Source organism: Eschrichtius robustus, chromosome 9 (genome assembly GCF_028021215.1).
Source record: "Eschrichtius robustus isolate mEscRob2 chromosome 9, mEscRob2.pri, whole genome shotgun sequence".
NCBI lineage: Eukaryota > Metazoa > Chordata > Mammalia > Artiodactyla > Eschrichtiidae > Eschrichtius > Eschrichtius robustus.
In genome coordinates this window covers 121571544-121585065 of record NC_090832.1, presented here as the reverse complement: position 1 = coordinate 121585065, position 13522 = coordinate 121571544, and the positions used below count along the sequence as shown (strand labels likewise).

The following is a 13522-nucleotide window of genomic DNA, read 5'->3' as shown; positions in this document are numbered from 1 at the left end:
ATACAAAACTCTTTTGGCGGCAAGTGCATGCTCGCAGGAAATTGTAGATATTCTAAAAGAGGCACGTATAGAGTGCTATGGAAGTTCCAATGAATCGAGAAGGTACTGCCTAGGAGGGGCAATGAAAACCTCATGAAGATGACATTAGAATAGGTCCTGAGTGACATGTAGACTTTGGATATTCAGAGATGGAAGTGCTTTAGGTACACAGAGGAAAAATGCCATTTGGTTTTGGTATGAAGGGAGAGAGGCAAGAGAAAACACCACAGAGTTTATTTGGGGAGAGGTTATAAAAAGAAAGAATTGTTAATATGATCAAATGTTCCAGAAAGAAGATGAAAAGGACTAAAAAGAGAGTATTAGATTTATTATCAATAAGAGGAAAGAGGACTGGCAAAAGCATTGAAGATTGAAGATTGATTAGTGAAAAAGTATAGACAATGGATTTTTGAATAAAAGTCTAATGGATTTTACTTATTGTCAATCTGAATAGTTACTTCTTGAATTTCATGGCACGAATGTACTCAGTATGGCTCAATGACGACTATAGATCAGGGCAAGGGCTAAGGCCTCCACACCAATATTCTTCCCTCCAGATAACACTATTTCTTTAAATGGGGTGGTGTATTAGATTCTTGTCGTTCAATAATTCTTGTCCCACTGTATCCAAATAGACTTTTTTGGTGTTCACCATTTGGAGTAAAGATGACCTTGTAAATTTAATTTTATGCTATTTTAAAGGCAGCCACTAGAGGGCATCACTTTTTTTAAGTAACGGGAGTGATAACTTGAAAATGCTGTCCTGTTAACTTGAAATAATGCTTTCCAAAGAGGACCTAATCTAGTATAAAGGGAACTTGGTTACACTTACAAGATTCAAACTCTAATTTTTCTAATCCCATTTCTTTCACCATCTCACCTGCCTTTGAGTTTAGTTTTTCAGTCACTGATCCCTCTTCTATGAAATATATGCTACTCCCCACCCACCCCATAAGATGCGAATTCCATAGAATGGTATAGATTTTTAATTTTTATGGATTATCTGTTTTGTTCCCCCAAAACCCCAATTTATCTTCCCTCCTTCTCTTCCAACATACACATGGATGTGTGTGTGTGTGTGTGTGTGTGTGTGTGTACTCATTTTGGGAGGAAAAGATGAAGTGCTTATAAATGCAATACAGTGTAGTATCTTATTAACATGGAACTTTAATCTTGCACATAAATGATTGATCTAACTTTCTTTAAAAGTTATAACACTTCATGCTTTCACTCTACTAATTACAGTATTCCATTTCTCCCCAAAAATATGCAACCAACTCTACTATGCAGTTGACCAATGACAAATGAGCATGAGGAATATGCACCTAAAAATCTACAGACAACTTCTTCGTGCTTCTAGAGATGAAAGCTTCTCTATTAACTTTTGACTCTGAAAGTCAAATATTACATTATTAATTTAGGTGGAGCCCAGAGAGAATGGAAAGCTTGGTCATATGTTTCTAAATCTTTCCAGTTCTCCTATTGACTTTTGCCTGTCATTGGACTTTTCCAATGAGGGAGAATAAGCCCAGGTGTTAGCAAGATCTGGTACAACTAAGACCTCTGACATGCGCTAGAGTAGGAAAATGCGCTAATGATAACCAAGGTCCTGCAGTCACCTTTCTTGGATAATGTAATCCTTTGTAGTCTGCTGAACTATTCCTCAGGCCATAGTGAGGAACTCTCAGGCCTCCTTCATATACAGGATTCTGTCATGTGTTTACATTTAATATATGTGGTGATATACCGCTTAGGCCCCCAGCTGCAGATGGAAAACAGTGATACCTTCCAGATTTGAAAAAGAGAGAGTAGCGTTCAGATTGCTAAACCCAACTTTGTTTCCTTTCAGGCAATTTTGAAATAAATTAATTATTTGAACATACCTAACTTATTCAAATGGAAAAGTCATATAATTTTCGTGATTTTGACTATTGAACTTCTGTTTTCATTCATTTCCTTCTACAATAACCTTGTTGTTAAAAATACATACCATTTTATATTGAAAGCTACATTTTTGTGTTTTAATCTGAGGCTATTACTCACCAACCAGGTTAGCTGAAAAGCAAATAGGTTGGTTTTAATGTTCTGTATTCCAAAATGTTTTATTCATAAGCCACATTTCAATTCTAGTAAATGCCATTTTCTAAACAAGGTTATATGTGGGGATAGGCTTTATTGGAGGGCATACTGGGGTTTCCTCAAACCAATACATGTGTCATCTTTACTTGACGATGGCGATTTTAAAAGTTTCTCTGAAAACTCTGGTCAACTCTTTCTAACATCAACATCAATTAAACTTCCAGTTTGTTTCACATTTAGTTCAATTGTGAATTCCATTAATATCTTGCTTGAGTCTGAATAATAAAGCAGATATACTTAATAATGATCCTTTTATGTCTTGTCTAAAACGTCTTAGATTCTTTCATGATTGTCTGTCACACACCCAGTCTGAAGCTAGGCACATTTTTGGATCAGGTCAATGTAGATGTCGTTCTAAGTTTAGTCTTGTAGAGATGTTGGTTCACAGGCACATTGCCATTTTAGCCTTGAGTATATGATCAGTCTTGTCATAGTTTCATTGCTATTTGCAGTTTTTAGTTTGACTCAGGCATTATTTTAAAATGTTTGATGTTTTTTAAAATACTTAACATTTTTTTATACAGACACTTTGTAAAATGAATGTTCTCATCTAGCATGTAATTATGCCATATAACTGTCAAATAGTACAACATTTAAGTGGCTGTTTTAATAACACAGTAGCAGTATACTGGTATGTACTTCTTGATTATCTGGTAGAGTGTAATTATTTATGTTTAAGGTGAAGAGCAGCACTTACTTTCATGTATAAACAGCTCCATAATGGAGCACAGAAGAGCAGTTATTCCACTGTCACAGTCTTAATCAGTGTGTCTCCTTTTAAGCCTATAACCCAATTCACAGATCAGTATGCCATTTAGACTTCAAAGAAAATGAAGAGTTGGTCTGATTTCTCAGTTTCCTGTTGTCTTAACTAACTTTTAGAGATCCATCAATATTAGCATACTCTAAAAGCATTTGCAAATATTATCTCTTTTTTCTTTCTCTCTGTCTCTCTATGGCTTTATAATCTATCTGATTATCTAATTTTATACTACTATTGTGTATTCAACTTTAACAAAAGGTACACATACCTGAAAGAGAAAGTAAGTTATTTTCATTAGGGTCAGCTAGCATGTACTAACCAAATAAATAAGAAATTTTAATGGAACATCAATTATTTCCTGACTCAAACAAACTCCCCCAGATATTCTGCCTGTAAAGTCAAGACAAGACTTGGAAGACAGTAATAGCTCACAGACTTCTCTTCCCTTTAACTCTCATGTACTTTATTTTTAATCATATGTTGACTACGTACATTGTAGTCTGTGAATGGACTCAGAGAAGAATGAAAGGCTTTGCGATGCATTCCCATGCCCATTTTTCTAATTCTAGCTACCATTGACCACCCACTAAGATAGGTCCTGGGTTACTGACAAAAGGGAAATATCAGCAGGAGGAGGGATAAGGAAATTACAGATGCTTCGATGTCTGTGGGTGTGTGTGTCCCTGCCTGCCTTGAGCTGGCTGGAGCTGTAAGTAGTGAGTTATTAGTCATTCTGATATTCAATCATAATCTGAATGACTATATTCCAGAGATTCTTTAGGAATGATTTCTCTATTGCGTGTGATGTTGATTTTCTCATTTGATTTCATAACAACGTGAGGAAGGTCTCTTGAGTAGGGATTATAATTGTTTTCTGTCTAGGAGGATCAGACATGTTACACGACATGCTCAAGGCCAATAGTAGGTAAAGAAAATGACCCTGAGATCCTGACCTTTTGACTACTGTTGCCACTACTTCTCTCAGCTGCTGTGCATCCTGTGTTTTCCTTGTGTCAGGATATGTGCATTAGAAATGTAATCTCCTTGAATCCTCTCAACAGCCCTTTTAGGGAGGTACTGCTTCATTTTACAGAATCCTGTGCTGTCTCCAACAGTTTCCTTCTGAAGCTAAAAGTTGATAAAACAACAGTCACAAATGTTGTCTTAGATTATCATTGCTTTTGCATTGCTTTTAAGATGCTGGGTTGACAACTCTTAACTTCCTTTCTCTACTTTGAGATAAATTCAATTTCTTATTTAAAAAAATTACAGGCTTTTGTGTTCATTTCTCTTCCCTTTTGTAATAACGGTGTTAAAATTCACATTGCATACACCCCTTATTTTGCTCTAAATCAGTTGGTGGAAAGACTGATAGAAAATTCTCTGCACCACAAAATGTCATAGATAAATTATAGACCCCAGAAGGCACTGGTAACACGCTGTCCTCTCAACAAAGACAGAAGTTACTGGAGTTAGAGACAGAAAAGAAATATATTGGTTATGTGCCAAAGGTTATATTTACAATATAATGGTTTGTAGGTCTCTGTGAAATATAAAGAAAAAAAAGACATGAAAAATTTACTTTCTTGTTTACTTCTACTGTAGGTTGTTAAGTGACAAAATACGTCCCGATGGCACAATGGCTGATTTTCTCTGCATGGGTGAAGGGCCTATACATTCAACTGCAGTTCCATAAGAGAACTGATTCATGCAATTTTGAGCCAAACTGCAGGCCCCCTGCCCCACCACCAAAAAAAAAAAATCCGGAAAATACAATCCAAAACATGGGATCTACATTTGACATGATAACATAACATTTAGATTCTGAGTTACAGTAACAGAGAAAATTGGATTTGCTCTTTGATCTCAAGCAAGTAACCTAGGTTCTTAAAATTCTGAAGCTGTTTTAAGGTTGGATGTGCTATGATGATTCATTGTGTGGTAACAATGCTTAAAGTCTTCCCTGCTCTTCTTGTCACCGTATGATCTTCATTTTTGAAATGAATAAAATTGTCCCTGTTAATCACAGTCAAGAGACATACGTTTTGAATAAAGACTAAATTCTCTAAAATTAGTGAATTAATCATTATCTGTCTGTTTCTAACTTTCTGATTCTAGAAAATTGTATTTTTAGTTCCGTCAGATAAACTTTATGCCTGATCGGAGGAGGTTAAACATGAAAAGATTTACTGAACTTGGCTTTCTGGCTGTGAATTGAAGAATGAGCAAAATGCAGACACACTAGAAGATGTCAGATCTATCAAGAACCATTAATAGTGTGTCGTGGTTGAGTGTCCTCACCAGAAGTGGTTGTAGGGGACTCTGTCTCCCTCCCCCTTGGCTCTCAAGGCCCTCTCCATTGCCACTTCTACCAGATGTCCCTGAGCCTGTAACTAAAGTGATCCCCACCTGGGCTCTGGGTCCCTTCCCCTCCAAACACCTTAGGAACCTCCCCCTACTGTCATCACTTTTCATTCTTTCTTCAGCTTCTTCCTCATTAAGCTGTTTTCATAGAAGCATTTAAATTTACTCTTTCTTATATTAAAACAACAGCAGCAACAAAACAAATTAAGAAAGAACTCTTTAACCCTACTTCTTCTAGCTACTGCTCTGCCTGACTTCTTCCCAGCAAACCTTCTTCAGCCAGTGGACTGGTTTGATGGCTGCCCTGTTCTCTGCAGCCACCTTTCCACTGCACGCAGGGTGGCCTCAGGGGAGGCCAGGAAACTATCTGGGAAAGCTAAAGGCATGATATTTCCCTACATGCAACATGGCAGGTGATATCTTTTTTTTTTTTTAACATCTTTATTGGAGTATAATTGCTTTACAATGGTGTGTTAGTTTCTGCTCTATAACAAAGTGAATCAGTTATACATATACATATGTCCCCATATCTCTTCCCTCTTGCATCTCCCTCCCTCCCGGCAGGTGATGCCCTAAACATGATTTTTAAGTCTTGTTTAGCTTCCTGTAGTGCCTTTCCCCTACCTGGAGCGAGAACTCAAGTATCACAGAGTCCTAAATAATTCTTTTGAAGTTTGAATTAGCCATAGTTACATAACATGGGGGACTAATAAAATGGCTAAAATGGTTAAGATAAGTAACTATGGAGGCAACATTTAAAAATGTATAATTTATTCATTCATCAAATATTTATTGAGTGTCTGTTATATGCCAGGTATAGTCCTAGGCTTAGGGGAGACCACGGTGAACAAGACGCTGTTTCTATCCACGCAGGCTTCATTCTTCCGGGGAGACAGGGAAACTCCATGGGGCACACAGGAGCAGCATGTAGAGAAATCCCCAGGCAGGAGGGGAGCTGTTTGATGAGGTCAGGGGCAGGAAAACTAAAGAGGCTCAGACGAGGTCTACCAGAAGTAGACTTGACTTTACATCCTGTCTGCATACTAACCACATCACCTCTCAATGCCTCACTTTTCTCATCTGCGGAATGGGTTCCTGCCTCATTGCATTATCAGGATGAAGTGAGCTAATCTCGGTAGTGTTTAGAGCATAATATGCAGTCACTAAATATTAACCGGTATTATTACTATTATAATTATTGTCATTAGAGCTGAGGCTGAGCTCGAGGAAAGGTAAGACTGTCTCTCAAAGAAAAGCATGTATGTGTATGTTACTCCCAAGTTCCTAATTTATCCCTTCCCCACCCCAGCTTTCCCCTTTGGAAACCATAAGTTTGTTTTCTTACTGTGTAGCACGGGGAAGTATACTCCATATTTTGTAATAACCTATATGGGAAAAGAATCTGAAAAAGAATATATATATGTATGTATATAACTGGATCACTGTGCTGTACACCTGAAACTCACACAACATTGTAAATCAACTATCTCAATAAAAAATAAATTAATTAATTAAAAAAAAAGGGGGAGCATGTTATCCTAAACTGCTCCCACCCACCCAAATGATTCAGCTAAATGAGCACTCATAGCATTCACTGAGACAGACCCCATTTGGGCATAAAAGAGTCCTATGGCATTATACGTCATTCCTGTCTCTGGTCACCCATATACCACGTAGGGGATTCTCAGCCCCTGTGTCCAGAGATGGAGTCGATGGTGGCAACTCCTGCTGAACCTTGGCATGTCTGTTCCCCAGTTTCTATCTCAGTTGCTTTTTCTAGGGGGCCAAGGAATAGAGTCGGTATTCAGAGCTTCCTCTGAGTACATCAACATCACTGGCTCGAAGCTCAGGCTTTTGGTGTTGCTTTCCCGGAACCCTGCCTCTGAGACCTGGGAAATGCTCTCACTGGTTCACTTCCTCCAAGTCGGATGACTCAGAAGCAAACTTGATTTTCACGGGAGTATGGCTTCTAAGTCCATTTAAAGAAATACAAACTAAGGCAACAGTAGAAATAAACTCACATTTTTTACTATTTAGAAAATCAGTCTTGATTGACATATATACACTAATATGTATAAAATAGATAACTAATAAGAACCTGCTGTATAAAAATAATAAAATAAAATGCAAAAAAAAAAAAAAAAAAGAAAATCAGTCTTACTTTAAAATAAATTCAGTACTCTGTTCTCTTATTTTTCCAAGACAAGATCGTCACAGCCAAACTCTTGAAGGCAGAATGAAAGGACACTCTATCACTTCTATGACTGACAGGATCCTCCACTGGTGTCAGGGAAACAAAACCCATACTAGGGATTTTGACAGAGACAAGTTAAGGTAGGAAATTCGTTAAGTGTTGGAGAGCTAAAAAAGCAAAGAGAGGAGTAGAGGGAATGGAGATAATAACTGAAAGCAGCAGCTCCCACCCCTTGGGCTGGGGGAACAAAGGGAAGGGCTTGGGTTGTCAGAATCTAGAAGCTAAGAGGTAAGGCCCCATGGTCCTGGGACTCAGACCTCTGAGGAGGGTTGCTATCCTGCGGCTACTGGTACCTTGCAAGGGCACCATGAGATTGAGAAGATGGGAAAAAGGCTGGAGATGGGAATTAACTGCCCCTACCAGGGCAAAGGGTCATTGCTGAAGCAATTTGTGAAGCAAATTAGAAGCAAAGCAAGAGGGGAGCAGGTCTGTTTTTTCTCCTCCAGCCTTCCGTCTCCTCTAGCCCTTAGCACAGCCTAGCAGGACCCTACTGCCCAGTGTGCAGGAGTGGGTCTGTTGCTGAGAGAAAATTGTTTCTCAACCAGAACAAGTCATTTGCCTGCTTCGGGGATAGGCCCCTCGATGTGCCCAGATCTCTGCACATGCGGGGCTGCTCCTCGTGGGGACTGGCTGCCTGCGTAATTGCTGAGCTGGGCACGGCTGCGTTTTTGCTGTTGGAGCTATTGGGGGACAACTTCGTGAAAGTAGCTCCCTGGAGATGCTGCGTACACTTGACATAAATTTCACCACATTCAAATGGGACAGCCACTTCAGCCTGCAGACAAGCGTTTCCTGTCTTTTAGAGCAGAGAGCCTTTTTCTTTTCAGTAAGTTGACGTAAACTCCTGATCATCATTTTAGCTCCTCCTCTTTTTTCTCCAATCCTCACATCTAATCCAATTACATTAATCTTAAATCTATCTATCTATATATTGTAAGGGCAAGTACAATTTAAAAATAAGAGGTTTTTGTTTGTTTGAATTTTATTTATTTTTTTATACAGCAGGTTCTTTTTAGTTATCCATTTTATACATATTAGTGTATACATGTCAAACCCAATCTCCCAATTCATCCCACCACCACCCCCGACACACACACTTTCCCCCCTTGGTGTCCATACGTTTGTTCTCTACATCTGTGTCTCTATTTCTTGCCTGCAAACGGGTTCATCTGTACCATTTTTCTAGGTTCCACATATAAGAATAAGAGGTTTAATTCTCTCTTCTGAAAATAAGGAAAGAGACTGGCCCCCTTCCTCTCTTTTCCTAGAGCATTTACTTTAGAAAACTTGTAAGTTCTTTCTCTGCCTCTTTGAAATGTATATAAATCTTTTTAAAAGCTAAATATTCTCTTCACAGCTTTATGACCCGGGAATGCCTTTCTCTAAGACTTGGGAGCCATGCCTTTGAAATATAAATATCTAGGGAGGGAGATAGCACCCCTGTCTCCCAGTCTCTGTGTGAGGGTAGGAGTCTGACTTGGCGGGTGCCTCATTGCAACTTGTAAAACTATCTCCTTAAAGATGTGAGAAGTTTATTCTTTTTTTTTTTTTTTTTTTGTATAAAGCCAATTAGCAAACACAGATGGCCACCCCAGTTACCAGGTGAATCTAGGGTGAACTGTGTGTGACAAATGAAGTTGTCAACTCTTCTTGCCTGAGTCTAGTCACTATTTATCTTGAGAACATGTCTGGAATGGGGTGTATCTTCATGGCAGTATAAAGGGTGGGATTTCTTTCTGTCTTTGCATCTCTTAGCAGATTGCCTGTGATGCATATCACATTCTGGTTTCATGTTTATTCAGTAAAAACAGTGTTTTCTTTCTCCACTACCTTTGTGGAGCGGATCTCTGGGTTGGGAGATTTTGTTTTTAATTACATTTATTTATCCGTCTACCTATCTGCCTCTCTCTCTCTTTCCATTTCTGTCCTACCATATCACTTGCCATATTTACCTTCCTTCAGTATTTGTCTCCTTGCTTCTCTTCACGTTCCTCTGCACAGTCAGCCTGTGGCCTTTTAAAAATGCAGCTCAGCTTATGTCATTCCTCTTCCTAAAATCCTGCAACGGCTCCCCTTGCGGCTCAAATGAAACCCCAAATCCTACAAGCCCTGGGTGGTCTGTCCCTTTTCCATCCCCCAGAATTAGCTACTGCCTCTCTCGTACCTGCGCATTTTGTTCCGGCCCTGCTGGCCTGTTGTTTCAATTCCCTGAACGTACCAACCTCGTTTCCTCCAGGGCTTTCCCACGTGCCACTGACTTGGCCTGGAATGCTCTTTCCCTCACTCTCTGTGGTTTATTACTCAGCCAGTTTTAACCTAATTATCCCCTCCGCAGAGAGCCGCCCTTCACCCCATCTGAGTTAGGTTGGTCTCATTACTTACAACATTATATGCTTTCCTATCAGCAGAGAGTTTATCGGCATTCATAAATATATATTAATTTTTCATTGCTTGTTTTTTTATAGGTACAACGTATTCATTCATTTATTCTTTTTTTTTAACATCTTTATTGGATGTTCATTGCTTGTTTTTTTTTTTATAGGTACAACATATTTGTTCATTTATTCTTTATTTTTTAACATCTTTATTGGATGTTCATTGCTTGTTTTTTTTTTTTATAGGTACAACATATTCATTCATTTATTCTTTTTTTTTAACGTCTTTATTGGTTGTTCATTGCTTGTTTTTGTGTTTTTTTATAGGTACAACATATTCATTCATTTATTCTTTTTCTTTTTTAAAAAAATTATTTATTTATTTATTTATTTACTTTTGGCTGTGTTGGGTCTTCGTTTCTGTGTGAGGGCTTTCTCTAGCTGCGGCAAGCGGGGGCCACTCCTCATCGTGGTGTGCGGGCCTCTCACTGTCGCGGCCTCTCTTGCTGCGGAGCACAGGCTCCAGACGCGCAGGCTCAGTAGTTGTGGCTCACGGGCCTAGCTGCTCCGTGGCATGTGGGATCTTCCCAGACCAGGGCTCGAACCCGTGTCCCCTGCATTGGCAGGCAGATTCTCAATGACTGCGCCGCCAGGGAAGCCCTATTCTTTTTTTTCTTTAACATCTTTATTGGATGTTCATTGCTTGTTTGTTGCACAAAGACAGGGCCCATGCATACCCACACCCACATCACTGCAAATCCAGTGCCACCGTGGCATCTGAAACATGGTACATCCTCAGCAGCTATTTGCTAAATACATGGGTCTCCAACGAAGTTCATTTTAAAGGGAAATGTCTCTAAATATTTGTCTCCTTTTTCCTGTTTGTGCTCTTTCCCCTTGGAGGGCTGGACTGACCCTGAAGGGATACATCTAGAACACTGCACTTCCCAGAGAATAGAACAATTTCAGTGCTTCAAAGCCTATGAACCCCAGCTGAGAACTTTCTGGTTTTCTTGACTAGCTCTCTGTTAGTTAAATTACAGGTCTGAGGACCAAGGCCTGCAGCGTGGCCACGCTTGCTGGCACACCGGGGAGACTAGGTCGCTCCTCAGGAGAGAAAAGAGCTCTCCTCCATCTGTTAGCCCAGCGAAATGCTTTTCAACGTGCACTGGAAGTCAGCACTTTACCGGACAGAGCGGAGGTGTGGCGGGGCTCCCACTTCAGTAAAATGGACGGTGGTCCTGGGTTTGCTGTGGGTCTGGTTGAAGAAAGTGCTGGGCCACAACAGGTCACTGGGGGTGAGGCTGGCCACTGATGCGGATTTTACCGCAGAAGTTCAAGAAAGAGTGATTTTAATGAAGCAGAGGCTTAGCTTGTGGAACATGTAACTGGCCGAACAAGATTGCTTGTAGGTAAATAGTTGGCAAACTCTTTTGGTGTTTCTTCCACTTGGTTTTATTTATTTATTTTTCACTCTGGTAGCTTCACAACATTGGTTACTAGTTTTGTTTTTCCAGTGCCCTTAACGAACACGTTGATGAACCTGAAGAGCATCAGTGATGGCAGTGGAGAGCTCACAGCTGGTGTGATGAATGAAGCACAGAATGCTGGGAATAACATGATTTGGAAAGAGACAGTATCCACCTCCTCCCTGTCCCCCAGGGACTGAATAGGAAGGATTCTGGGAACAAACAAGTTTGTCCTCACGCACAGACCACGAGGTTGGTCCCCATTTGTGATCTGATGTTTAGTTTTGGTTAAGTAGAAAGGCAGAACTTCGGCTCAACTGCAGGCGGTTGGTTTTTGCTCGCTCCACATTGGCTGTGGACGTCACTTTCCTTGGTCTGTGGCTGGACTGCTGTCGCCCTGCTTTTGCAGAAGCCACCAGGCCTGCTGCCCTTTGATCCGGAGCAGCCAGGCCCCAGGTCAATGACGCAAGGTGAGCGTACGGTGCCGCCTATGGAATTGCTTCCCCGCTGGCTTTTTCTGTCTCTGAAAGTGCTGCTGCAGCAGTTGTGGTCACTGACCCACATAGTGAAAACTATCCAGTGCTCTCAGGGACTGCCTGTCTCCCTGCTCAGCTCCTCTCTACAGACAAAAGGGGATTCACGCCAAGTTCAACAGAGAAGCCTGTGATTTCCCAAGAGCTTCTTCAGAAAACTGAATCTCATCCCAAGGCTGAGTCCTTGGGCTTGAGCCAAGATTTAAACAGTTGACTCTCTTAATACACTATTACTATAAATCTTCTATTTGACCTCTGTCTGCCTCAGATTGGAAGCTCTCTTCTACTTATAAAACCCCTTTACACCACATTTAAATCATAATCGTCAGGATTTCTGTAAGTGTGCTGCATAGAACTATCTGGAGGCTTTGGGGATGCTTCCTGGCCTAACCCTTTCTACCAAGTCAGATTCCCAGGGGGTGGCTCTAGGAATCTTCATTTTTAACAAGCTCTCACAAATATTCTTATACTTCCGAGCGAACATTTGAAATTCACTGAGGTGTGTGGCGCAGAGTAGATGTCCCTAAAGTAGTAACTGTTAATGTTAACCTACTGATACGAAAATTCATAGGAAATGAGATCTAAACAAAATGTCCATTATCTCTTGTAATGGATCCTGCAGAGTATTTCTACTTGCGAGTGTGCTCTCTCTAAACGAGACAGCTAACTCACTGTTCCCAAATGAATTATTTGATAATAAGGGCAAGCAACAGAATCATCATTAGAGCTTTGCTGATTTTTTTAGATACTGAAGATATACATAAGTTCATGGTTAATGTTACCACAGTAATGATATAATATAATGTGGAGTAGAAATTATTTGGTGGCAGAATTTATTTTAAAAGTTTTATATATCATACTAATTTTCTTTGTATAGAATCATTAAGGATTTGAGTCACTCAAATTGTTCGGTTATAATTTACTGTCTTCAAAGGGAAAATTATATGTTGTAAAAGCTATTCACACTTGGATCTGGGGACCATAAAATGTCTTGGAAGATATTTATTATAGTATGTATGGAGGACTTTAACAGCTTCTTTTTAATCACTTTCCATAAGAATGAATCAACCTATCTGAATAAAGTAGAAACTTACAAGAACTGACTTTTTTTAACCCTTAGGGTGGATAATAATAAACACTGCGATGCTTGTAGTGGCAGAAGGCAGAGAGTTGTGACGTTGTGGAATGTAATCTTGGGGTTCCTGAAGTTTTAACACACAGCACCTTACGTCGTTTCTGAGGGGATTTTCCATCATTTGACATTTGCTGTAATTGCTGAGATCTTCAAACTGGCTCTTCATGGGGACAGGCTTGTTACCTGACTTGTTTTCCAAGTTATTAGCATGCTCCATTTCTAGAGAAACTTCTCACCTTGTGAGCCATCTCTTACTGGATTCTGGAGGATAAATCCAGAAGGATCATGGGCAGTTTGTGCATCAGTCAGTGTAGCTGGCCTAAGAGACCTCTTACCGTGAAGGCGTTTCTTGTACTAGTTAATCAGAAGCTCTGTGCCCAGTGGTTGGTACAGTGTTGTTTTGTGCTCTGAATACCAGCAGCACAGAGCTGGAGAGGGCTTGTAGGGGCCA

General features: G+C 40.0%; 1 long non-coding RNA gene across 1 annotated transcript in view; it reads left to right on the top strand.

Annotated features, from left to right (window-relative positions):
• Window positions 1–11517, top strand: part of LOC137769294 (uncharacterized) — a 169064-nt gene extending 157547 nt beyond the window's left edge. Inside the window, exon 4 of the long non-coding RNA XR_011074937.1 lies at window positions 11452–11517. This is a non-coding gene — a long non-coding RNA (uncharacterized lncRNA). The remainder of the gene's footprint in view (window positions 1–11451) is intronic.
• The last annotated feature ends 2005 nt before the right edge of the window (window positions 11518–13522 follow it).